The sequence below is a fragment of the Coturnix japonica genome, chromosome 9 (assembly GCF_054131305.1).
Source record: "Coturnix japonica strain WE chromosome 9, WE-NBRP24, whole genome shotgun sequence".
In the NCBI taxonomy this organism is placed as follows: domain Eukaryota; kingdom Metazoa; phylum Chordata; class Aves; order Galliformes; family Phasianidae; genus Coturnix; species Coturnix japonica.
In genome coordinates this window covers 4172682-4200521 of record NC_140671.1, presented here as the reverse complement: position 1 = coordinate 4200521, position 27840 = coordinate 4172682, and the positions used below count along the sequence as shown (strand labels likewise).

General features: G+C 43.4%; 1 protein-coding gene and 1 long non-coding RNA gene across 5 annotated transcripts in view; both read right to left on the bottom strand.

Moving 5' to 3' along the window:
- Positions 1-6707, bottom strand: part of CCDC92 (coiled-coil domain containing 92) — a 50490-nt gene extending 43783 nt beyond the window's left edge. Inside the window, exons 1-2 of one of the 2 annotated variants that reach the window (XM_085555601.1) lie at positions 6350-6516; positions 2309-2431 (exon numbers count right to left, since the gene is read on the bottom strand). The gene's annotated coding sequence lies outside the window, so the exon portion shown is untranslated. Of the gene's footprint in view, positions 1-2308; positions 2432-6349 lie in introns of both variants that reach the window. The other variant, XM_085555599.1, reaches the window with a different exon arrangement.
- The window catches only part of LOC146759641 (uncharacterized), a 52383-nt gene continuing 31171 nt past the window's right edge, over positions 6629-27840 (bottom strand). For 2 of the 3 annotated variants that reach the window (XR_014949064.1, XR_014949063.1), the window contains exons 6-8: positions 17285-17493; positions 16454-16558; positions 6629-6765 (exon numbers count right to left, since the gene is read on the bottom strand). This is a non-coding gene — a long non-coding RNA (uncharacterized LOC146759641). Of the gene's footprint in view, positions 6766-16453; positions 16559-17284; positions 17494-22160; positions 22318-27840 lie in introns of those variants that run through there. The other variant, XR_014949065.1, reaches the window with a different exon arrangement.

Genomic DNA, 27840 nt, shown 5'->3' with positions numbered 1-27840 from the left:
GGTTAAAAAAAATTTCAAAGCTCCAAAGATGAAAAAGGTGCTGATACGGTTGTCTAAAAGCAGGTGTTCTCCCCCAACTCCTTTTACATTTGGAATGATCAACTATTAAATACTTGCGTGAAGTTTCAGCAGTAGAAGCTTTACCTTTAGAAATGGGAATTACAGTATTACAAAGGCACAACAGGGCATCCAAGATACTTTCCCTATTATTATTCTTTCATTTTTCTGCTTCCTCATGTTGGGCCATGTGAAGAAGTCGCTCCCCATGAAAGCATTAACATTTTTCCCCATCACTCAGCAGGTAAATCCCTATCACTACTCCGGTACGTTTTGCAACCCTAATCACTTTCCATTTGCTGTGAGTTCTAAAATTCAGTCTACTGGAGAAAGAAATAGCTGAGCTGCTATTTCCTGTCACTTCGATTTCCATGCCTTTCATGGAGCAATTTCACTGACTTCACAGGAGCCTATCTCGATTTACACCTGCACAAAACTGAGGCAGAAAACCTGACCCTTGGCACAGAATATCAAGTTCATAAATGTGTTCTGTATCTCTGAATCTCCCCATCTACAAAGGTGAACAGCTGTTGCCATAAATCAGGCGGTCTGAACTGGCCATTAGAACTTCATCCAGATGCTCCGTTTAAAATATACAAAGGCAACGTTTTGGAAATAAAATCTACCCTGGTGTCCTCAGGGACACCTTCTGTTGGAGAAAATCTCATAATTCAAAGCTAAAATTAGCTCACTTTAATGCTTTTACAGGAGAACCAAGATACTCAAGAGTAACATTGCCTTGAGAAGGCCTGTTAGATGACTTAAGGGATCCCAAACATCTGGCACTTTGGTACATACTGCGTTGGAGACATCTAGCATCTTTTTCAACTTTGCTGTGGTTGTAACTTTGGACTGTTAGATAGAATGGCTGTATCTAGTCCAGTTCCCATCAACCATTCTCTCCATTTGAGTAGGAAACACTTGCTAAAGTCTGGAAACAGCTGGCAGAGTTGACTGTAGCTTGTATTAACAAAAAAGAGTTCTTGTTTCTGACCACAGACTGCCCTTTAGATTCTGACTGCAATTGCCAAGGGCTCTTCATAGCTTCTGGGATGAGGCTGTGTCATCCAAGATGTAGCTGGCTGTGTTAAGGGCTGATTTTTGACTTGCTGTCAGGACAGATATAGCTTTATGCAAAAGCAGAGGGGAGCCAGATGAGCAGACCCATTTTACCAGTAAGAGGAAGAATAAATTGACTTCCACTGAGAGAAAGGGAGCTCTCTCTTTCTTTCTCAGGGACATGCCAGTATTCAGGCAGGCCAATGTGCAAGTTTTACCTATATACCATTCACCAGAAGTTTAATTCCAACTAGGGCAGCACACATTTTTTTGCTCTCATTCATAGGAAGAGCTTAAATGAAGCTCAGAGGAACAAAATGGTTCCTCAGTCACATCAAGCACTGCATGGTCACCCGTTCCTGAATGGCTTTCTTCTGCCTGCATCACAGTCACTGCTTCATCCTGAGGAGTAAGGCCAAATAAAATGTCCTGTTCTGTCAGGTTTTGCCATTCATCTTTCCAATGGTATCAGACACAACATGAACACGGAAGAATCAATGAAGTACAGACAGAGCTCTGCTTTGAGCCTCCAGACGGTCACAGAGAGTAACAAGCTAAGCTCCTTTCACTCAGTCCACGTGTTCTTCTGAGGCTATGAAAAGGAACTTTATGATATGCTGGAAGGGATGAAGTATCAAAAACTAGACTGAAGAAACTGAGAGCTTGGATTCTTTTTTCTTTGATACATACTTATGTAAATTTGAATAAATATGCCTAAATGCAACCTTTCTTTAATACTAGCAGAGCTTATTAAATCTATTTGAGTTAGACAAGCTAGGCTTCATGTAACGCCAGGAACTCCCCAGACAGTTTTCCTTCCTACTTAATATGATACTCTACAATTACACATACCAGAGACTTCCATTCTAGCATTTTAATTTACAAATACTTTTTACATTTTTTAATGTCCCTGTGGGCGAGTAGGCATTAAGAGTCCACTTTATTCAAGAGTGATCAATTGAAGAGTGGAGAGGCAGCCTGTTTTGCTCCAGATCGCACACTGAAATACTACCAGAATTTGGAAACCTCCTTCTTTGCCCCTTCTTAGTAGTCACACAGAAATAAAATCTCTAATATAATTTATAATTTAAAAGCAGATATGTTATCTGAATGCTGAGCCAAATGCTCCAAATGGAGACGCAGAGTACAAACTCAGTAGCAAAAAAGCTCTACAAAGCAAGTAGAGACTAACCTTGACCAAAACTGGCCATGGTGAGGATGTCCATCACTTCTTCCTCACCAAGGGAGCACTGCTCTCTGTCACACAAATCTGCCAGACATTTCCTCCACGTCTCTTTCCAGAGCCAAGTATTTTCTAGGGGAGAAATAGGTATTACTAACCTATACCAACTCATTTGTGTGTTTTCTCAGATGTCATACAGCAAGTGGACTTCATAGGCAGTGCAGCAAGGGCAGAAGATAAACCCCAAGGTACATGGGGCAGGTTACATCTGTAGGGAGGGATCCTGGCTGCAGGAGGCAGAACTGGGAGGTGAGCAGCCCTGGGGATGGCTTGGAGCAAACCTTGCACTAGCATTTCTGTTTGCAGGTCCATTCCTGAAACACTCTGTGCACAATGTTTTAAGGGGATAAACTTCCATCCCTTCATGTAAATAAAGGGAATTGTCACAAAGCTAACAGATCCTGCTTTTAAGTAGCTCCCAAGAATATGAAGTGAGAATGAGGTGCCTAAGAAAATAACTTTCCTGCTGCTTGGGAAAAACACTCCTAGGACAATAACTTTATAGCTGCAATTGATACAGGCTTTGAAAGAAAGCTGGGGTCTGAAAGACTCTGTGTACTATCTGAACAAAGAGAACAAAGACATCAAAATAAAACAGGTATTTTTTCTAAGGTCTGTTCCTTACCTTCAATTATCAGCTTACGTGTAAGTTGCTGGAATGGTTAAAGGCAGCCGGGTGCTTTGTGGGAATCTGATATGCACCTGGTGAGCACAGGGCTGTTGCTCATAGTGTTCTGCCCACCCAAGGGACCATCCTTGCGGGTCAAGTTCTTTGTGTGTTTCCAGAAGCAGTTCAGGTGCCACTCTCTGGCTGCCCCATCACTGCCAAAGGTGACATGGACCTTGTTTTAAACGCCTCCACAGAGAATTTTTACAGTCGCATTGCGCTCCAAAGGTTGCAGCAGAGAAACGTGAACCTGTGACCTCTGCAGCTGAAACCCTGGGACTCCACAGGAGATCTGCGGTTTGTTTACTCTGAGGAAGGATTTGCTGCCAGGTTTGAACCCCCAAGACTTCTTACTGCTCCACCTTGACGGCCTCCCTGTTGGACACACCACTTTCTATTCATATTTGACAGCTGCTCCATGCAGAATAACTAGGTGTGACCGTGGAGTCCAGCAATGGAAATCATTTACCTGTTGGGTAATGGTCTCACTTTTCTGCAGAATCCAGACCACTGGCTCTACTGAAGTTCTGGTGGACAGAGAACAAGGAAGCTCACTCTGTGAAGAAATCTAATGGCCACTCTTTTCATGTCACTTCACCGACTTTTGGGCAACCGCAGCACTGGAGGTAGGTTTGTTCATCTGGGGGAACACAAAGCTTCCTTCAAATCCTTTTTTATTTACTCCTGTCAGCTGTGTTGAGCGTATCGATTCAATCAGCTATTTCCCTCACCATAAAACCAGATGTGTGCCGTCACGGCCCATCTACAGGGACTGAATCAATGCCATTTAGAAAATGCATAATAAAAATAAAAAATCCCAAGAAAGCTGAGATATGCTGATGTTTGGAGCTCTCAGAGTTGCCTAGGTAAATTGCTTTCCTTTTGAGTCCCATTTATTTTTGTTACCTCCAAAGAAATGCTGTTGTAGCCACATTTCTTGGAAACAGTGTTGAGATCTAATGGGTTGTTACTGATTTGAATTCTCAAGGGAAACACTGGAGAATAAAGGGAATGTAGTATTATCTTTGCTTCTGGGCATCAGCAACTTCTGCAAGCAGTGTGTGCAGTACATGTCATTCTTTGCTGAGGCAATTAATTACCTTGGTCCCCAGTGAGATGAACTATTCAGCTTAAAAAAACACTGCAGTTCCTCGAGCTTGGGTTAGCTTCTGGGCATTTGGGTAGCTGTGTGAATTAGGAGCTGTAGTGCTCAGTTTTTATTTCTCTGAAAATGTTCTGTTATTTTCCAATGTACTTATAGACACTGCCACCTGAAGCAACTCCTATTAAGAGGAGTCGTATTGGAAATGTGGCCTGGATTCTTCTCAGCTTTGAGTACTGGCTACCAGGTCTCCAGGTCACCTCCTTCCTAAGCAGGTCTGAGGAGTAGAAGAAGGGAAGGATCCCTGTGCCCCATCTGTACCTGCAGCTACAAAGAGGAGTCTTTGTACAGGAACGGAGTGGAATTTGCTGGCTGCAGAGTGCTTTAAGCACTGCAGCTGTAATATGCTACATGCCAGACTGTAGACATTCCTGGCACAGATTTCCAGAATATGAATAAACTTGGGATGTATGTATAAAACAGCACAGAACGCGGGCCCTCAGAGGCCTAGAGAGTGCACGGCAATGCCTTTGTACACATACAGTCTGAAGGCCAGGCGTCACTTTCAACTCCAGTATCCATGTATGCTGGTCAATTATTTCAATGTATTGGAAGAATTATCTGATAATGTCATAGACTCATTTCCAATTGCAACATCCCTTGATGGCTACCGCAAGATGCAGCAATGAAATACCACAAATATCATGAGTAGGGAGGCAAAGAGAACTTGAGAATGTGTTAATTAAGAAGGCTTAGGTAGGCTGCAGAGTCTCTAAGGTCATCCATTCTGAGATCCAACGACAGGAGTAGAGTCAGAAGAGATTCATTGCAAAGGGAAGCATTATTTTAGAAAATGAATAATTAAAATTCAGGAACTGCTGAACAGCACTTAAGCCAAATCCTAATGTCTGTGTAAGTAGTATGCACAGTGTATGTCTAGTCCTGTGCCATTATAACGCTTCTTTGGGAAAAAAAAACACAACACAGAGGGAAAATATGGCATCATAGGCAGCAAATAAATAGTCAAGAAAGATACAGGGCGATCTCACCTCTAAGAGCTGAGCACTCTCAGGCTCTGGGGAAAGACTGCTGCCATGTAGATGTGAGGTGGTTTTCTCTGATGCAAGGTGGTACATCAGACCTCACAAGAGTCAGTGAGGGCCTTTCTGCTGACACAGCGATAATGTCTTTGCATCATCGAGAGCTGCTAATTAAAACTAAAAGCAAGAGAATGTTTTCCAAAGATTACTTGCTGTTTTTTTCTCCCTGTGTCGTTTGACAATTTAAAGAGTAGAGCTCTGTGAGGCTGTAAGGCAAACACTTAAGTTAGGCCAGAGGTAACTTGTGTCCCTGGCATAATTGCCATAGCTGCAGAGAGAAACAGGTCAGCAACAACAAATCCTGGAAACATACGTACCCAGATGATGGGTTTAAAAGCATGAAAATGGCATATATCCCATTCTGCTCCTGACCCGTTCTTTACACTCTACTACGTTGCACACTGTTCTTTCTCCTCTACAGAGCAGAAAGAAACCAGATCTTTAAACATTCACGATGAATTTTCAAATCAATGACATATGAAACTGCATCTAAAAGGTACAGAGGCTGTAAAAATCAATGTCAGAGAGAACACTTTGCCAATTCAATTATACTTGCTTCTCTCAAACCAAAAACAAACAAGAAAAAGAGACAAGAAGCAGAAAAAGGAATAAGATGTGGGCTTATTTCAAACCCAATAAATGTTCCTCGGTCTAACATCCCAATTCAGTAAATATTCTCAGGGCTTCTTATGCCAAGTCCCCTCAAGGGGTCTTAATTCACTCTAAATAGGGCTACCTTGTTTCAGAATCAGTCTCATTTCAAGCAATATTCCTGTCCATGTCCACAATTTTAAAATAATGTTGTGTCCATTAGATGGCATGAAAGTGTCCCAGAAATGGAAATCAGCCGTCAAAACTTAAACACAATTAAGTGTGATTAGTCATGGCAGCTGCCTAGAAAATATTCAGCTATTTCACTGAGTTTTGGACAAAATATGAATGACTGTACCCATTCCAGTAAGTGCAGAACCAGAAAGGCTTCCACATTACCCTCTGCTTCTCAAGGCAAATTCTGTTTCAAAGGTTGACCCCAAAGAAAAAGAAAACAACAGATATAAGTATAAACAGCTGTGCTCCTGTGGGGTGAGCTGGAGACTGCAAGGAGTCAGTGAATCACTCACCCAAAGACATGCTGTATGTAGCACCCAGCCAGACTGTGGAACACGGGCTGCTGCAGGAAGGGCTGAATGGCGCAGCAAAATCCTCATCCAGCAATCATAACAGTTCCAGTCTCAGAGCAGGACTTGCATTTTTGCTCTCAACAAGGTCATGTCACCTCCATACTCTCTGGAATGGAAATAAATTTCTGCCTGGCAGGCTGATGTGGGAGTCTTTCCACAGTGCTGAGCAGGGAGATCCTTTAACTGGTAAGGTGTGGTAAGCACCAACGCACAAGACTGAATGCTGTCCTCTGCCCTGGTGTGTATAACATGCAGTTTAATTTCAAACTCCTCACTTCACCAGAATCAGAATGTCCTCATATGCAGGTTGCCATATCCCAGTCCTTGTCCATCAGCCATCAGTAATCTTCCCATAGCTGAAAGAGAATGACTAGGAAGTAAATACCAACAGCAGTAATTTGGGTACAAAGCCAAACTCTGAATGACCTTGGCCACTCTCATATTACAAAAATCTCTTATAAACAGACACCAAATACAAAACCAATTACAGAATACCCTGGAAATCTGTATTTGGTTATCCTGAAACTAAACCATGTCAGGAATTTGGGTGAGTTTTTACTTAAAGACTATCATTATTGGCACTTGATCAGATACAGATAAGTTAGATTTTCAGCTCACAAAGAGAATAACGCAAAAGGAATTGGAGTAGATTAATTTCACATGTTTCATTATGGGACAGGTAGTTTTCTAAAGCACTAAGACAACATTAATATAAATCTAGATTATAATGGAGCTGTAATTTATAGGAAAAGTTTTAAAGGTTCCAGACCAACAGTTTTTGCAACGCTTAAAAGGTTTTTTTTTCAATATGGTGCCAAACCAGTAAGATTCACAAGCTGTTGAACATGTGATTATTACTCTTTTTACTAAATACTTGATTAAATTCCTTGGTTTGCCCCTTACCAGGGGGACAGAGTTCTGAAATAAAGCTTGTGATTTTCTAAGGGTCAGATTTATTATCATGTTTTCGGATATGTTGGTGCAATACCAATTGCAAACACAGCTGGGGCTTGTCCATGTCCTGTCTGTGCCCTCCGCAGAGCACCTGCTCTACAGGGATTTTTATTACTAGAAGCACTCCTTGAAATTCACATGGGGTGTGACAAGGATGTTCAGTGCTAATATGCTTCTCACTGAAATACTGAAGGCAAGTGCTGTTACAGGACTTTGGAATCTGCAGTTCTATGGAGCAGGGTTATATCATCAAGATCTACAATGAAAACTTCACTGAGCAGAGCACGTTGCAGGACACAGACCTCAAAATCAAGCCTTATTTTATCCAAAGATCTCTGCTAAAACTATGGAAGCAATAAAATACTTTAAACACACTGCACAGAGAATAAATAAAGCCAGCTGTCAAAGGACAAATCAACAGATCAGCTGGAAATACTCCAAAAATATCAGTGTTTTTAAGCCATTCCCTTTTCTGCTAAAAAGGTACCACATCTTGTTCTTTACCTAAAGCACCGCTAGACAAGAGGGAACAGATATTGAAACATTTTCAGCCATGGAACTGTTGGACTGCTCTTTATTGGGGAAGAAACATACAATGGAGAGAGAATATCCTTGGAGTGTCTTTTCACAAATTAACTGGCATACCTGAAAGCCATTTCTCTCCAAAAGCCTGGACTGATGTTACATTGGATCTTATGAAAATAGCCATAAAGTCTGTTTTACCAAAATGACTCCAATAGCATTCAGCCTCAGTGAATAACAGAGCACCCTAGAAGTAGAGTTAGACTCCATAAAACACTAAACAAAGTTTGATAGAGATTCGATTTTGCAAGTTAAAATGAAAATATTGAATTTTCCACGAGGAAAACAGAGATAATAGACCAGCTAGGGTAAATTTGTTCAATGACCACGTGGATATCAGTACGAAAGGCAAGATTTTTTTATAGTATAATCTCATTTTTATTGATCATCAGAAAACTGAAAAGCTCCCTGCATGAGGTGATGGAGAAATCCTGCTGGGACCTGGCTGTGGGTACTGAATTGTTTCACTCTTCTGACTTGTTTTAACTGAGCTGCTCCTGTGTGGTGGTTATGTTTCTCTCCCCCGACACCTCCAGATTGTGCTGCCATGTCTACCCCACAGTGGGGAGCAAAGACAGACAGGAATAGCAGGCTAGTTTTCCAACTGCTTTTGTCTATGGAAATTAAAGTATTTGTTGAAACACATCTCACACATGCTCATTCAGGGTGCTTGATTTCCTTCTAGCCCACTCCAATGGGAGTCTTCTTAACAGTGTAAAATACAACACCTGAATATTATGATGGAAGATCAGAATGACCTGTTGCAGAATATGCCAGCTACAGCAATCACAATGGTTTTCCTGTGCTCATCCTAACTGTGACTGGCTGGTAATGTCAGCAAACAACATGGAATGGCTGCAAATCACTTTGTCTTCAAGACTGAAGGTTTTCTGAACTGTGTCTTTAAGAAAAACCAGTGCCTAGTGACAAACCCAGAGTCACTTTCCTGGTGGTGACGGTGCTTTAGAGTTATTGAGAGAGACTATCCAGAAGGGCAATTTCTGAAGACAAATCTGGACTGTTTCTTAGTTGCACGTTTTTCTTTTACTTTACGTTTGAACACAGACTTGGGATAAATCCAAGAGCTCTTTCAGTGCTCCCAAGCTGCAGCCTTATCCACAAACTGAAGAGATGCTGAGCGCCCACACACTGCTTGTATTCCTATGAGGCAGACTTCTGAGCAAGCTCCCAGAAAATGGAGGCTTGTAGGCGTGCATTCTGCCAACAGAATGAACAGTCTTTAAAAATACAGGCTTTCAATTATGATTAAAAGGCCAGGTAGCCTCCAAGCCAGAAGAGAATAATCTCTCTGTCTCTGTGAAGTCCCTTCCTTTCCAGCGGCTGTACCGGCGGTTGCAGCCAAGCCAAAATGAAAGATGCTTTGCATGACTTTCAGTGTTTACTCTCACAGGAAGCACAGTATCCTGTCTGGCTGTTGGTATGCTCACCACCTGATTCCAGCACACTCCAAACAGCAGTCTTTTTACACAAGTGGAATGTGCTGCAGTTTAAATGCCGGGGAAAAAAAAATAAGCAAGAAGGGCTGCTCTATTAATTGATGGGTCAGCACACTATTTGCTTAAGTGTTAGCATTGAATCAAGCTCTTCCTGCTGCAGCCCAGCAGAAAGGCACAGCACTGCGTGTCTGTTCCCTTTGTGACTAACAAAATGAGGACTCATAGAGACACCACAGAACTCTGAGTCTTCCATACTACAGCCTTCAGCCAGTTGTGGGGGTGGCAGGAGCCAGGGCAGGACTGTGAAAGGAACTTAAGTCTGCCTTACCCTGTAGGGCAACCAATGGCTATAGCACGTGTCCAAAAACGGTCCCTCCAGTCAACAGTTCCATGATTCTACAATGTGATTTCATCAGTAACGCCAAGTGATTCCAGCACCTTTGCATTTGTTACTGGTACATTTGGAGGCATGTAACTTCCGAGCCCACCATTCAGAGTATGTCGATAGACTGGAAAAAGATTCAAGGCCTTGCAGTTTTTTTCCTATCCAACTCAACCCGCACTTTTGGAGTTGACCAAACTTAGGGAAAGTTCACAGGTAAAATGTGATCTGTAATTTCATACAACAGCTCGCTGTAAACTCTCTGCTTGTGTTGATTCAGTAACCAAGGAACCCCCAAGATACGTTTCTTAAAATCCAATTAAAACCCCACAGCACAGAAATGAATAATCTCAGGTTGCACACAAAACCAACCTGGCCTTTTATCTTCCTAATAAGCACAGCAATATGAACACAGCCATAGACATTGTTTTCTAATTAGGAGAATATATATTGTACACACTACTTCTCCTTCTAAATTTTCTCACCTTCCTGGTGATGTTGGTTTTACCCTCTTGGAAATTGGAAATAACGAAGTCTGGTGCAAAGAAATAACATGCCATCTTTCAGGTTTAGTAGTCAAACAGATGTGAGAAAACGGATTCTGCACTTGCTTGTGAAAAGAACTTTCCTACAGCACCATCTCCCATTGTAGTACTGGTTACCACAGAACAAACCTTTTCTATCCCAAATACAACAGAGATACATCATTCAAAACTACCTTCAGACTATGTTGTCTTCACGTTCAAGTTGCTTTTTTGTGATGAGGTGGTGAGAAATTGACTGGAATTAACTCCATTATCATTAGCTAGCTTTGCTCTCAGCCAAACCATTTCATCACACCTAATAAGTGGTGTTTGCAGCAGCTCTAATCCCTCTTTAAGAGATACTTCAGCAGTTTTCAATCCTCTCAAAGATTTCTTTTCCCCAGTACAAATGCACAGCTTTCAATGGTGAACTTTAGCTTGCTGATACTACCTCTCTTACCCACCGCAGGCCTTCAGCAATAGCCCAGTCCCTCTGTGTTCCTATGGAGCATTAGGTCACAGCTGCTGCTCACATAACTGGCCCTATTTGCGTCACTCAGCACCAGCACTTCTGCACAACTAGAGAACTTGCCTGCCTTTATTTTAATGCTCAGGAATATAAGGTGTGGTGGAGCAGGGGGAAGGAATGTTTGTGATGGCTCTAATCTGCAAAGATGGGTTCCAGCTGCATTTCACATATGATTTGGGGTTTGGATGAAGTTTTGACAGAATTTCTCCATGAATTATGCAAGAGGCTGCTGGAAAGCTGCAAGTACACAGAGAGACTTGCTCAGGCAGCACTCAGGCAACACACTGCCATCTAACACATGAACCAAATCAAAACCCTCTCTGAAAGGCACAGTCTTACACCGGGGAGGGAAAGCAAGTTGGACCCCCAGTGGTGTGGGGTGCCAAGGTGGGGACAGGCAGGCTGTCTGCAATGAGGTGCTGCAATGCAGCACTAGATGGTGCTGTATTTTAGAAATATCTTTGCCTTGTGGGTTCTTTAATACTGGATGAGGGCTCAGAGATGTAGCAGACACACACAGATACCTCTTTTAAGACACACTGCTCTCTCTCAAGGAAAATATGGGTTTTGTTTGCTATTTTATAGCATAAGATTTAACATGGATTGATTTCACAACTGCTGAATGTCCAGTTAAAACCTCCAGCTGCTTTTGGTTTCCTCTGAGTGGGTGAAAGGAACTTCAGGGCACCATGGAAGGTGTGTCAGGAAATACACTGCGTGCCCATGTCTGCTCTTCTCCATCCAGCTACCTCCAGGGTTCACTCTTACTGCTGTTTCTAACTGAGCTTGTGCTGGGTCTGCTTGGTGCATTTCTAAAGGTGTGGGGCACTGATTCAAAGCTGGCCAATTACCCTCACTCTCAGCCACTCTAGCTGGCATAGCAGGGATGCAGCAGTTGGCCTGATCCATACAAGGCTGCAACAGGCAAAGAAGCTCTCCTCTCTGGGACAGGAAGGACTCTGAGACACCTGCTTATTCCAGTTAGCTGTCCAAGGAGTGTGTCTACACACACTTTCTTCCCTCTAACTCCAGAGGTTTTTTTGATCCCAGGTTCAAGTGAGTTCAGTATCCTGGCCACAGACAGGGCAATCCAAGACAGGAAAGGGTAATTAATGTCAGGGATGCAATGCAGCAATGCTCACTTGGCAGGAACACAAAGAAGGGAGAAGGAGATGTCTTTTAGAGGATCTGCAAGATGCCAAACCAGCTGGGACAGGTTATTAGCCTATAAGCCAATCCCATCAAGGGATCATTCAGTTTTCTCTATAGGGCAGCAGCAGTCCAGATGCAGCTTATTAGAAGGAAAGGATGGAGCAAACACTTTTTTTTTTTTTTTTTTTAAAGGAGAAGGTGGTTCTACACGGAGGTAGTTCTGAAGGGAAGGACTTTTATAGAAGGCTGTGTAGGATGTAGGCTGGCATAACCAGAATACCTGCAATGATGCTCCATAGCTGAGTGAGAAGTGGTTCATCTCTGGTTGGGTGCTGAGCAGTCTACCCCATCATAAAGCATAGTGAGGTTTAGTATGGCAACAGAGATGATATCTGGCTGCCTGGGTCTTAGAGGGGAGTTGTGAGCCAAGCAAGTGCTGCTCCAGTCTACTGATGCACTCATGCTTGGGGCTGTCATTACTTAGAGTCAGCAGCTAAATGAAGTTGAAAGGTTTGTGATCATATTTGCTTTATAGTCTGCAAAAATTCAACCAAGGGTTGGAAAAGATGAGGTTTCCTACTGCAGATAAAACTCAGCTATGGGATGTGTAGTGCTCTAATATCAGTAAAACTGGGTAGCTATGTGAAATGAAGCCATTCCATGATGATCCTAGGAGCCCTCCAAGATACAACCTAGTGCTATGGGAATTAGCACTCTATAGCAGACACCAGTGCCCTTAGCAAGACTTGCTACTCTCACCTCAAGTCCCTGTGGCATCTCTAATAAGACAAAGCATGCCAGTCCCAATGGCTCTGTATAGACTGGAGATGTCTGAGTAGAAAGAAAGAAAAGACTGCCTGCAGCAGACAGCCTGGCAACAGAATATGTCATGTCATACCTGAGGATGCTATTCTGAGAGCTCAAGACAGGTTGAAAGAAGATTTATTCCACTCACCGGGGAAAAGCATTGGAAGGGGTTGGCATCTCTCCCAGACAAGAGCGAGTGGTGCTGCAAAAACAGCCCAGGAAAAACAAAAACATGCTTCCCCTTTGTAAGGAAGACCAGCCAAACTGGGACTTACAGCCTTGGCTCAGAGTCCATCTGCAATGTGTCTGCCACAGTCTGCTCTCACCACGACAGATTGTGTGGGCAGGAGGACACTGCTAGTCAGAACTCAGGGCAACAGGATGAAATCTTCACAACCTCTCCCTATCCTGTTTACGACTAATTCTGACAGGTAGTAGGGATCAGAGCCCTCCAGCACACCGATCTTGGTCCTCCCCTCGCTCATCTGTCAAACAAATGGGCAAGCAGAGATACCCAAGCTCACACTGCTCTTCTTGGTTCACTCAGCTCTCAGCTCAAGTTTTGACTCCTTATAGTTCTTTTGGTTTTATCAGACATGATGTTTTTTGCATGGGTTACTTTGAGGAAAACTTGTTTAAGGCTCTTAATGCAAGCTTCAAGGATGGAGGAAAAAAAGCCCTAAAGCTTATCTGCAGTAGCCCACAACCGAGAGGGCTGTGGAACTGAAGGGCAACTTGGATTAAACTATTAAAGCTCTTTCAATCAGTTCAGTTCCCAGAAGATCCAAGAATAGAGAATCCAGCCAGGAATGGCAAAGAGGGGAGTGGGAGAAACATGGGGAAGGCTGTGAGGGGAGATATCTCCTCACATAGATCTGTCCTGCAGAAAACTGTGGGTTCATATTCATCTGGACCCTGCCATTGCTGGGGATGTGGGGAGTTTAAAACCTGTTGTGTACAGATAAGGTAGACATTACAGTGTGCTCTATTACTTACTGACCTGCCTGGAGATCCCTCAGCAAAAGAAATGAAGTCGTGCCCTGCTACCCTCATACACCCGATGTGTGTGTGGCCCAGTTTCTGACTACTCATAAAGTAGCCTCTGTTTTAGAGGATCCAACTTCTCAGTCTCTCCATGGGCAAAGCCAGGATTTTTTTGGGTTTGCGCCTGCTGCTGTCTTTGGGATCTGCCTTACTGCTCCTTCTTGAATTAGAAAGTATGCACTACTGGCAGCTAGAAGCACAGTCTTCTCTCCCCACATAAGGCCAAAGACTCATTTCTTCTCTTCAAGTTTAAATAAAGCTCTACTGTTTTGAAGTGTTACAAAGGGCTGGCTTTTGTTCTTTAACTACTGATCAGCGCCTTGCAGCTCTAGGCCATCAGGCCACCACTCAGCTCCTGTGCATCACATTGCCAGGCCAGCTGCCTCTGGCTGGACAGAGGAAGCATCTGTCTCATTCCCACCTGTATGCCCAGATAACCAGACTAAAGAGATTCACTGGATCCCCTGTTGGAAATCAGCCTAGAAGCAGGGGGTGAGGCAAACACTTTTTCTGTCCCCAGCTCAGGTTCCCATCAACACTGCATGAATACCTGACTATGGCTGTGATACAGCAGCTTTTTTTTCATCAGAAACATGGAGACTAAAGACTCAGGTGATAGCCCCAGTAGCGTTTTCAGGCCTTAAATCAGCCATCTTGTGCAGATAAGACAAAGGCTTAGAGAGCAGAGATGAAAAATATGGGTCTGAAGAAACAAAGCTAGTTTGTTCATGGTATATAATTCAATGAGTAGCCCAGTCTATACTATATTCTTAGCTATGGGTAGGAGAACAAACCTACCTGAGTTTAATTCACTAAAACAACATCCCCCTAAAAGTAATTGGAAATCCTCTATATCTGCATTTTAGTTTTGTCCTTTCTCTGCCTTTAAAAGTCAATGAATGCCAGATGTGCCTGATTTTGCTTTCCAGTGAACAGGTATCTTGCCCAAACCATCCCATTTAAATTAGACACAATTTACTGCAAAGTTAGCTTTGTAGAAGTGAGGAGGGAGAAAAGAGGAGGGGACAAGCAAAACCCAGGAGCTGCCAGCATCTATCATGCAAAGTGACTCTGAAGGAAATGGGGGACATGCAGCTGTCATGGCAAACAGCCACAGATTGAGGGCATGGCATAAAGGAGCATGAAGCTCTAATGAACAGGAAGAGCAAAGCCAGAGCCACAATTTTATCCCCTGTTGATATCCTACAAGAAAAATGATCACAGAGAACATTTATTACCCCCTAATAAGATCAAGCTTAATAGCAAAGCTACACATGTTATTTACTTCAATGTTCCCCTGTTGCATAAAGCAGAAATGTCTGTTGCCTGGATCCTCACTGCCTGCTGAGGTCCTTTATCAGTCTGGCTGTATAGTAGGGAGGTAGGTAGAAAAAACCCCAGATCAGATACTAATGCTGGGGAAGATGATGACTTGCACTGGGCCCTAGCTTAATTACAATATGGAGAGACACGTAACTCAAAGCCCAGTACATCATGCCTTCTGCTCAGCTTGTACAACCTATGGGGGACAAGCAATGTCCATTCTAAAACCTGGTAGAATAAACTATGAAGGTTTATCACACCCAGCAAGCTCAGTTTTCCAGAGGGTTCCCTGCAGCACGCTCACTAGAAGCAGTACCTGGTTCAGCAGTGTTGCTACAGAGAACAACAGGCTGGTTATTGCCCACTAGTTCACACTGTGCCCCATGAACTGAACCAATTGAAATTATGCTCTGCTAGACCAAATGTACTGTAAACCATCTCTTTCCCAACTTTATTCCATGTTTATGAGCACCCATTGACCTTGTCTACCTCCATGCCCCAAAGAGGAACAGTAGGGAAAAAGAAGATCCTAATGTTTAATTTTCATGAGATGCACCGTATCCTCTTTTATCACATCCAGGTAGCCCTGGCACAACAAAAGCAGGAGTTCTAAAAATATCCTAAACACAGCACAGGAGGAAAGGAAGAGACATCTTCATCTGTCAGGCACTGTTTTACAGTTACACCCTGTGGATGCACGTGATTGACTGTCTGAGTATGCCTGCCACATGTGAGAGCATCCCAGGAGCAGTCAAACAGGAATACAGAACCACTATTCTTATATTGATATAATTGCTTTTGTTTTGTTTTGTTTTTTAACCTCCAAAAATGTGCAAGGACACACAATGTGGGGTACCTGAGCAGAGTGACAGAAAACTAACAGGAGAGACCTCAACATCGTCATGCAGCAGCAGAAAGTAGGGTCTGGGGGGAACCAGGGGACATGTGAACCTCTTAATATGGCTCAGAGGGGAAAACAGTGGCTGACAATGCATCTGCCTGAGAAGCAGTACTTGCACATACTCTCCTACAGAGGTGAGAAAGAAAGCAAAATACACGAGAAGAAAAAAAGAGAAGGCAAAAGGGGAGTGTAGCCTGAAAGGATGAACTGTGAAAGAGCTATGGACAAGAGGCTCAAGATTGTTTAGGAAACATCAAGTCCTTTCAAAACTGATGGGGTGCATAGAAGAGGGAGCCAAAGGCTGAGCAATCTCCATGCCTGGCCCTGGCAGCAATCTGCACAGTCCTTTCTGCTTCTCTGCCATTGCAAAGCACTCTGCTGCCTCTTACCTGGCTTGTGCTGCTGGTTGAGCTGGGAGACTTGCTGCTTGAGCAGTTTGGATCCAGTTGCTGTCAGGGAAGCTGCAGGGCCCAGCTCCAGCAGGCAAGTCTGCGCTGCGAAAATAAAGCATCAAAGCTCACTGAGTGGTTGATAAGAGGGAAAAATAAAATAAAATATGGGAGAAAGGGATTCTCTTCAGCTTAAAAACACTGTCTAAGCAACTTCGTTGTACTGTTTTAGGTCATGTTGCTGCCATGTGGCATCAGGCAACATGAATTGCAACGCCGTTGATGCAGTGCAGAAGGAAGTACCAATTACCCACCAAAGGCTTGGAGCATCAAACAGGCTGTCAGTAGCTGTTTCACAGGGAGTAATGCTTGCATGGTGCTAGCATTAGTTTAGCTCCTGAACTTCTACTGAAGCACAGTTTCAATGTATTTCCAGTGTTGGAGTCACTAGGAAAAGGCAGATATGTAACGCCTCAGAGCCAGCCAGCTCTTACCTGCTTTTGTTATCAGCTGGCTCAGGTTTTGGTGTTGTGTCTCTGCCCCCATGTGAAATACAGCAGGAGTAGCACCTGGCTGGGAGGTCTTTAGGACAGATGCATTCAAGTGATCAACCATTGTACTGACAGTTCTAGCTGCTCCTAAGTTCAACAGGATGGATTCCCAGCCCTAACAGAGTGAATCAGAGCCCTGAATTCAGTTTCTTCACTTCTAGAATTTGAGTGTGACTCCAGGATCTGAGCCTGATCAGGCAGTGTGCATCCCCACAAAAAAGCCCACAGTATTTCCGCAAGGTTCAGCTGCTGCCGTATGGTACATGTAGTGATGACTCACATTTACAGACGAACTTGTTCTGATAGTGATGAAGTTACTCTGTGAATCTTCTTGCATGGTACAGATCAACCATTTCCTTTCTCTTGCTTCAAACAAAGGTTGTAGGAATGCTTTACTCTCATCTGGAACTGAGTTTATCAATTCACAATGCACCTCAAATTCCATAGAAAAGAGACATTTCTTTCTCAGGCTGTTCACCCACAACGTCCCTGCCAAGGCAAAGAATTCACTGGTAACAAGTGGTGCTGCTTCACAGAAGTGAGGTAGAATCTCCCCCTTTCCCAGGCTCTAAAATCAGAGACTAAAGAGGCAAAACTGATCTTTCATGGAGGAGCCATCCCCCTCATCTTGCCATCACTGCAAGGCAAAAGCAAATGAGAGACTCTAGTTTCCTCCCCAAGGAAAGAAATAAAATAAATAGAAAGAACAGACATGACAGAAATAATTTGTCAAATACAACACTAGAGAGCAAGTCCTGCTCCTCACTGACCCATGTGTAACCTCCTTACAGCTAGCTGGGACACACACATGAAAATAAGGAAAGAATTTGGCATTTGGACTTTGAAAAACATCCGAGGAAGCTCCACCCTACTAGCATTATTTTTTAAATCCATTCTGTCTTCCATGATGCAGAAAGTTCCATTGTCTTAATTTAACCGATGGAAGGACAGAGAGCTGCAGTGTAACCTCAATTCACTGGTGAAATCACAATTTAAAAAGTTTTATCATCAAACTGTTTTGTTTCAGCTCATGCCTGACATCACAAATGCTTTCTCTACTGTCCCTTAGCTCCTTTTACTTCTATTTACTTCTCTGGTAAGCAGAGCTGTGAGCGTACCAGCCACAGCATCTCCATTTCAAATGGTTTGGCTTTCCTTTCCACAACACCATTTCCTGACTCTTTTTCCAATCTGTTGCTTGCTGAGCAGAGGATTAGGAGAAACTGAACCAGGCAGAGAAAGGTTTTCTCTAGGCTGGCCTACAAATACTACCTTTTCCCTCTAAGCTCAGGTACCCAAGCAGCTCCTGCTTTGTACTGGATACACAGAAATCTCCCTAAATTATGTGCATGTGCGCAAAGGGATTGTTTTGAAATCGAACCTTATGAAGTGTATCTTGAGCCCAGCTCAACTTTGGACACACTGTTGAAATTTGGATTTAATTAATTCCACTTGAGTTTTGAAATGGTGCGATACATTTTTCAGAGGTTCCCCCCCCCTCCATTTCCTGGATCAGAGCCTCAACCACATTCATGGAAACACTGAAGGGAAAAAAATCCGTAGCAATAATTCACCAAGTGGGAACTGAAAACATTTGCTGAAGAAGAAGGAACCTCTTGGTCTTTGGATGCTGGGAATAATTCAGCCTCTCCTCCTAATTCCCTGAGGCTCAAGCAGCCCTTTTTCCGGCAGAGCTGTGGTTATTTGAGCAAGCTGCCCTGGGGACAAGTGCATGTTACTTGTAGGATTTGGGCTGGGAAGATCAAGCGCACAGATTTGTAGGCAAGAAGGGTTTTGTGTTTTAATAACTGCCAGCAGACCCACAGAAGAGCCCAAGCTTTCAGGATGAAAAGTCCTGTGAGGCAGGATTCAGCTCAGATATCTTCAAAGCATGCAGGGAAGTAAAGACATGAGCATCATCTCCTTCAGTACAACATTCTGCATGCAACAAATGTACAAATCCAGGACTCATACGGCCTCCACTTCATGCTTCTCTCCTACATTACCCTTTTTTGGAGAAGTTTCCCAGTGTATAGTGTGCCCAATCAATAAAATTAATATTGCTCAGCAAGCAGTAAGCCATCTGCTCTGTATGTGCCATTTGCAGCTGTGCAAACAGTACCATGGAACGTGGTGTTAGAGCACTTCTCCCTCCAGAGACTGGCATTGTATGAGATTTCCAGGACAGTGGGGTGCCTGAATCTTTAGAAAGAGATGCCAAGACAAAACCCAAGCAAAGATGCTGCCGTGGTGTCCCCCCAGTCTCCTGCAGGTAAAGGATTCTTAGAGACCTACCCTGATAGCAACAAAAAAATGGGTGACACAAACTGATCTGAATTAGGAGTTAGATTCCTGATATCCTGACTGCTAAGAGAGCAGATTTTGAAGCAATTGCTCCCTTCTTATATAGCACAGTCAGAGCAGCAGAACACGTTAACGTCTGGTCATCACCCAATCTCCACTCTTTAAGCTGCTAGCAGGTACAAGTACTGCCAACCTGCATGGAAAAAAACATCCATTTCCAATCTGTCACGTTTACTCAAATCCACTACACATAAAACTAGAATACACACGGGGCAATGCATAAACCACCGGTCTAAATTCCTCTTCAAAAATATACAGCATGACCAAAGACAAACCACAATCCCACAGCAGAGCATACATTTCAGGACAGATGCTCTACATAACTGTAGTTTCCTTTACCTCTAAGAAGAAATAATTTCATCAGTTTTGTACTCCTGCATTTAGTGATAGCTAACTGGATCTCATCCAACATTCTCATCACCTCTAATGACTGCTGAACTCAAAGAAAATCAGCAAGCACAAACTTGATTGAATTCAAATTAACCCAACTGCAGACCAATAGTTTCCACTTTACAGGCTACAGTGTCTGTAGACTTGAGCTCTCTCAGTGATGGAAACAGGAGACAGCAGTGGAATCAGACACCTCTCTTGGACGGTCCCTCCAACAGCACCAGCCCAGGCACTGAGGCGCAGAGAGGATTCTTTCTTCCTCAGCAATTGCACCTCATTGTTAAAGATTAAGAGTTTCTGAGCTAGAAATCCTTTAACGAAACACTTTGATATCAGTAAAATGCTTGCTTATTGACAGAAAATATTTGGATGTCGTTAGCACCTTGAAATCTAAACAGAAGACAAAGTACCTTTGTTTTGATGAACTGGAAACAGAAATGATCCATTTTGATTTGAAGGGAGTAGCTCGATACTTTAAAACAAGGTGGAAAAAAATTAAAATGGAAATGAGTTGAGGCTTTTACTTGAACCAAGATGCCTCTTAAACGTCTTGGCATGAATGCTGGCTTTTCCAAATCTCTTTACACTGTTTATTTCTAAATACCGGATGTCTGGTTTGCTCAGTGCGCACACATGTGTGCATATGAAGTATCTGCCTGGCTTTTCTGCCCCAGCATCACAATCCTGACACACAGACTTGAACTACTGGCACTGAGTGGGAAAATACAGCAGACAAAGAAGGGGCAGGAGATAGCACAGATTGTGTTTGGTTTTCCATATACCCAGCTAGGTTTCTTCAGAAACTGCTCCTGTATTTCTGGGGAGCAGAGAGCCCTTGTAATTCAGAATAAAACCTTTCCTTGCTCAGCATGCTCCCTAGCAGGGCAAGGCCTGTAATAACTAACACTGCAACCACGTGCCGTGTCACAAGGCATGTTATTCCATCTTAGTCCCTCCAGCACCCTGACTGGAGAATCTGTGCTAATTACTGGTAATCAAATACAGATTGCCTTTCTAAGGATCTAAATCTTCAGCTTCATAGCAAAAATACAGCTTGGGAAAGATGCTGGTCATCTGCCATCCAAAGGCAGGGAACACCAAGACTTTGTCTCCTTTCACATTTAAGAGCAAAGCAGTGTTCTTGCTTTTGGGCTGCTGCCAGAGCTATTTCTATCAAATGAACCCACCGTGGACAGCAGACTGTGCAGTCAAGGATTTAACAAGCCAAACTGTTTCCCATGATATTTGGGCTACTAAAGACACACAGCCCAGCACAGCAGGTTTCTTCCAGCAGCTAAACTATCAGCCATGGGCGTCCCTTGCTGTCTGTGAACACAGGCTGGGAGCACAAAGGGCCAGGCACGCTCTTCGACTTAACGAACCACAGAAAGACCAAGCCAGCATGACAGCAGACGCAAACAAGAATGTAATTAGAGGTGGATTATAAATCTTTGGCTAGGTACCTGGAAACACTTGCATTGTGAGAGAAAGCCTTGCTGATGGCATTTGGGCTTAATTTAGGTCACGATTACAGACAGGGTGCTCTGAGCTGGCAGGGGTCAGATGACAAATCAAAAACAGGCTCCTATTTGTCTTGACTCCTGCTGCTGGCCTCACCTTTCCAGCCCCAAAGCCCAGACAGAAGCAAGCACTGTTTTCCCCTAGCCAGCTGGTGAGCAGCAAGTGTGGTGCAATTCATGCTCGCTCTGCTTGCACTGTGTCTGTCCACAGAGCAGGAAAAAAAACAACACAGTTAAGTTCTCCTGCTCTAAAGAACATTTTTATAACCAGAAAGCAGGAGAGCTCCAAACCCAGCAAGGGGAATCTACAAGTCAGTTCTTGTGTGCGGTACCCCAGAAGACATGGGCACTGCATGCTATGATGTACAGAGAACCCAGAGACTTTTGGAGAGATCTCTGTGCCACTCTGTATAGAAAATGTTCCTTGTCAGCCAGGGAAGTACCTCAGATCATGGCAGTTCTGAGGCCTTTACTGGCTTGCTTCTTTCTCTGTACAAAAGCAGGAGAGTGGCACAAACTAGCAGGAGGGTACCAGTACAATAGATGTCTACTCCCAAGAGCACTATTTCTCTAGATAGATCTTTGCCACACTTGGGCTATCACTAGAGACCGTCTTGCTCTTGATATTGAGATTTGAAAGTATCTTCTCTGAACTGTCTCCCTTTCAGTGTGTCACACTATCTAGGTAAGTCTAGCATAAAGTTTAAAACTGAACACAGCGTCTCAGACATGTGCTTCTATATGGGACTCAGCAGTAGAGCATTAAACTTCTTTGCTCTTCCCAGAACCACACCATGCCAGGGGCATCTGCAGCCAACTCGGAACCTCAAAGAAGTGTCTAAACTTCAATATAGAGTGGAAGGAATCACAACTTACCCAAACCTGAAGAGCATGTGCTTGACAGAGCAAGAGAGAGACTTCAGACCTCTGAATCCCATCACCAGATCTTGCTGTCTCTTCTAAAGTATCTCAGGGCTATTCTTTACCCTTGCCCATGTAGAATGGAGCAGCCACATTCTGACAAGTCCAGGAGGCAAACCTGTGACAGGAATATGGAAGGAACGTTAACGGGAACATTAATAAATGAGCTGAGTTTTCAAAGAGCTGGATGGTGTTTGAAGTGTTAATGGTTGAAGGCTACCGTGAGACTTCAAAACTAGCTGGTGTGGACACTGGCTGGCTTTGTTTGAGGTTGTTTGCATTTCAGGCCCACCGGCTCTCATTCATCTCCAGAGAGACATATTTAGCTGTCACTTGAACTGAACCCTGACTGACACTTCATGCAGATTTTCTTACATTGGGTGGCTGGTCAATGAGTCCTGGCAGGAGAGCAATACAAAAGTAGCTGCAAAGGTTGAGATCTGATCTGAAATCCTTCTGAGTTCCCGAAAAGCATTCCTCTGATATCAGTAGGCTTTGGATGGGTGCCATCACAAACAAAACGCATGTTACAGTACATCATAGTTATTTCTATCCAAGAGAACAAAACAAGTTTCTAGGGGACAACCAGCAGCTGGAGAAGGGAGTAGGTGTCCAGTCTCCTGGGTTTTGCCCTAAGAAACCTCCTGTGCCCCATCAAATTCTTTTCTGGGAACCCTACCCATTCTATTGTCATCAGACCCTATTTTATTGGTAAAGCTTTACATGGTGTTTTCCCAGCCCCCTTCCCTGCTATCAGGGCACAGTGCAGCATGGTTGCCTGGACCAAATACACATGATTATTGCTACTAATCATAGCCATTCTGTCCTTGGCAGACATAGCTTTTCTGCAGAGCCCCACAGAGCCATTTGATGCTTTTCAGTTCACAATTCTCTAAATAACTCACTGATGCCAGAGGGCACATCTGCTCTACATGCGTTCACCAGCAGACAGGTGAGATTTGGTATCATCTGCCTAATCTGAAGACATTTTTGTTTGCATTTTGTGGTTTTCCTTTCAACAGTTCCATTTTCTGTGTCTGTCGGAAAGATATCAGGGCAGTGTGCAGAGGCTCAGAGCCTCTTAATAGGAAGGGGGAAGAGAGATGATCTGTGAAATGGACTGGGAAATTTGGAGAAGCAAAAGGACAAAAATAAAGCAATGATATGTGCTGTATTGTGTGGTGAACCTGCTTGTAGCCACCCAATTGTTGTTTATTCCTTCCCAAATTCAAACCAGACCTGCTGTCTTGCTAGTCAGTGTCAGCACAAAAAAGTGAGTCTTTCCCCCCTCAAGGGATCCATTCTCCCCACACCGTGGCCATATTTTTGCTGCAGCCATGTTGACTGAGGAGGACAATGGTCTGGTCCTAATCCTTGCTGCTCTTGCTGATTCTGAAGTTAACTCCTGTTGAATGCATCAGACAATTAAAGAAGAGCAGAAGGCCTCACTAGAAGTATATGCATGTCCTTTTAGCAATTAGTAGCAGGAGATGAAAGCTCTTTATGCACAAAGGGCATAGGAGATGATCTGAGTTTCACAGTGCTGCTTTCCAGGGCCCTGTCCCCCATGACTCTGTGCTCAGCCAACATGAAAAAGATGCTTTTTAAACCTAGTTACATTAGTACTTATATGCCACAGCCAATTATTTCTCTGTCAAATAGTGCTCATTATGGGCAAACACTTATTTCAGGGCAGAAGCCTTCTTGCTTGGCAAGATGGGAGGCACAGTTTGCATTGGGGCTCTCAGTGCTGTCTGTGCCCAGGCAAGGTGGAGCTGCTGGGAGGTGTCACAGACAATACACTGGAGTCACAAGGGGATGGTATAAGTTTAACAGCAGCCCAACGAGCACAAGTAGATAATCCACCAAACATGGTCTATGAGACCAGCAGCATGTGAGCACACGCTTCAGTGTAAACTGGCTTCCAAAGCAGCATGGTCTAATCCAGATGGGCCCATGACAATATCAAGGCCAGTGTGCTATCTTGGGTTAGATTGTGAATATCCCATTTTTCTGCCATTTACTGCCATCTCAGAGGTTTGGAATAGCATCTCCAAAGGCAGGAATATGACCCACTGGTTAGCTGTCAACAGAACACAAGCATGCAGCCATGTCTTTCAGCGAGCATCGCACTGTGGCAGCAGGCATGTTTTCAGCAAACATAGCTGGAATTACAATTTTAAGCTATTTAAAAGCTGATGAGCTTCAATTTTAATCTGCCAGCATTGTTTTAATAACAAACTCTAGATAATCCTAAATTTTATTCACCCAGTGCCACTGAGTTTGGATATTCAAGACCCAGGTGCTTTGCTGTCACCAGTGAAAACATCAGTTAGGATTTTGAGAGTGACTCTGTGCTATGATGACTTGCAAACCTACCCTAGGATATACAGAAAAGGCATTATTTTAGCTCATCTAGAAATGGACTAAGAATGCACAAATAACTCAGTTACAGGAAAGAACAGGGCGGATGCCAAGCCTGTTAGAGGAACAGGAGTAAAGAGGAGATAAAGGCAGCTTATGCATTTCAAAAATAAATCAATAAATACAACCCTTGTTGCACTGTTTTTCCCCCATCTCACTAAAATATGCAATTAGCTCACTGACAAATCAATCACCAATGGCTTATAGACAAATTGCTTCGAGTTCTTGTTTGCTTTCCCTAACTTCTGGAGGCTGAAATGAATGCTCCCATGGAAAAATTACTAACAAGTTTCTAGTTTGGTGTGTCTTCCAAAGCTCCGTGAATTTCAGTAAAACCCAAACATTTTCTGAGAAATTTTCAGTTCCCTGCAGCTCCCCACACCTCCCAGACAGATCGGTGGAAAGGGATATTCGTGGTAAAATTTCCACTTGGATAAAGAACGTTTCATTAAGGAACAGAACATGACGCTGAATAAAGAGCTCAGTCCAACCCCAGCCCAAACACTGGCTAGATGTGTTTTCCCAAACTGCATTTCTTTATCTCCTTTCATGCCATTTTCCTGCATTCTTTTTTTAAATGGAAAAAGGTATTCCAATAAAAAAGGACTCAGAGGGTCCCAGTTTGAACTCTACGGAGCTTTTATAGCTCCTGGGTGCTCAGCAGATCGGGGCTTTGTTTGTTTTAAATATGCATTACATTTATTCCAAATAAACTCAATAAATCAATCTTAGTAATAGAAACCAGAAAAGTTTATGCAAAACAAATATAGAAAGTCATAAATACTGTGTTTAAGATGTCATTTTTGTGGCTGGTATATTTCTATGGTATGTTTTTTCTGTTCGTGGGATAAATTTTTCAGGAACATAAAAATCTTTCCTCCTCTCCATTCTCTATAGGTTTATCCCAAAGAAATAATGAGGCTAGCTCCATAAACCAGCATTTATTAAATCCAAATGGGTACTCCGTCTTACAGTAGCTTTCAATATAATCTATTTGATCTTTCAAAGTAGTTGGAAAATGATTTCAAGGAGAACTTTCACAGAACAAATTAACTTGAAAGAAGAGAACATTTTATACCCCAAAGAGGGAGGAAAGCAATTTCCCCAGTTTGGTTCTGCATTCCCCTTAGCCTAACTGCAGATATGGCTGTTTGAAGAGGCACTCCAGCTGCCATCGCAGCATCTTAGCAGTGATGCCAGCAGCCACGTAAAGCAGGGTTATGGACCCCAAGGATGGGGTTATAGGCCCATAGGACTATAATCAAGACAAATTTGGTAAAATTTCAGATTGCGGAAGAAATAGAGAAGAATTGGTTCATTTGGAAACTAAAATTTTTGTTCAAGTCAAAATGAAAATCTACCTCTTCAAAGTTATCTTTCTGTATTTTTGGAAAGACTTTATTTCCAGCCTGCAACATCTCTTTAGAGAAGTAAAACCACCACTGAGGCTATAACTTGGTCAGCAAATTGAGGCACTCTTTGATTTTAAGGTTCCAAAACTTAAGGCAGTGCAGGTCCATAGCGCTAGAGGTGAAAGCCCTGCCCCACGTGGGGTGCCAGCGGTTACTTCCAGGAAGGAAAACTTAAGATTTGCACAGTCTAAGCCAGCGTCTATCTGGTTTTTCTTCAGTAGCTGTGGGGAAGGACTCATTCTTACTTCAGATGTGGGGAAATGGGGATACTCTGTAAAGATAAATGTGATTTGGCCAAGCCAGGAAATACCCAGTGGCAGGCTCCAAAAGCCTAATTTTGTTGTCCTAGCCAAAACTGCCCACCTTACTGCACTAACAATAGGGGTGAACTTTGAAATCTTTGCCCTTTTAGTGCTGGAGGCTGAATTTGCAGGTAAGTCTTTCTTGGCTCCCAATGAAAGGTTTGTATCCCACTCAGGCACACAGGAACCCTTCTGGTGGACACGCATGCTGAGGAGTTTGCCTGCTGCCAACAGCACAAATATCATCACCTCTCACTGGACGCCTACCTCCTCCAGCACCCACCAGCCTGCCTAGAGCCAACAACAACCAGACTCCAGACAAGGGTTACCTACTGGCTTGGGGCTGTGAGAAACCTCAGTCCACCTATAATCACCTTTCTCAGCACAAGCAATCTTTGTCTGAGCTAATAGCCATGGCCAGGCACTTCCCTCTGGGCCAGCTACAAACTGCTTCCCCATACTCTCTGTAACTTCCAAGAGGAACAAAATCATTTGCTGCTCTGCCCTTAAAACCAGACAGGTGTTTTTATCACACGCTGCTCAGTGGATACCATGTTCCAGCCACTGATTTAAAGCAGGAGTAGGAGATGGAGGCTAGGAATGGAGGCAAACCCTCATGTGTTTCCTGAAAGGGTTTCATGCAGCTTAACTCACAATGGAAAACCTCCTGTTCTTGTTCTACAATTAAAATAAATTTCCCCTTGTTTTTTTTTTTCCTAGGTGATGGAGAAGGAAATTGCAGAAGGACGCTAGAAAATCAATTCAAGTGGAAGAACACCACTGAACAGGGTACAGACCATGCTATTAAATCACACAACTAAAACTGGATGGTTGGAGCAGGTATGGTTGGAGCTGGACCACTCAGGGAGCTGCAGTCATGGTGGATCAGGTGCCCTGGGTGTTTCAAAGGGAGCTGCGTGGTGACAGCATCCCAGAGCTTTTGCTAGAGACAACTTTGAGAAATGCTGTTGACAAGGAGGAGAACTATAACAAATGCATAACTCTCATGACAAGGCAGGAAAGTATTTATAGCAACCTTGAACTCCATGGCTGGATAAACCTACTGTGTTACTCTGCACATTCAGAGAAACAAAACAAGACAACCTTCCTCTTCAGCTGGCTAGATAATCAAGCAGTGCATGAAAGCATGCAGAGGGAGACTGACATACAACACTGCGTGTGGACTCAGAAAAGGAATAGTACAGCTTCAAGCCCAGCAGAAAGCACCTCCTGAGAGCATCTCTAAACATCCACCATTTCTTATTCCAAAGAGAACCAACAAGTGAGAGAACCAACATTTGGAGAGTTTTAGGTGGATGAGAATTCCCTCAAAATGACTGTTTTTGCAAAGCTTTGGCCAGCATAAAGGCTGACAATACTTCAGAATGGGAGCATAGAGAGAGCTAAGGGTATGTGTAATATACTGGAGGTGTGGAGCTTGAGGAACTGGCCAGCAGGCTGGGTGTCGCTGTGCAGCAGATCTCCCGGGCCATTCAGCAAGTT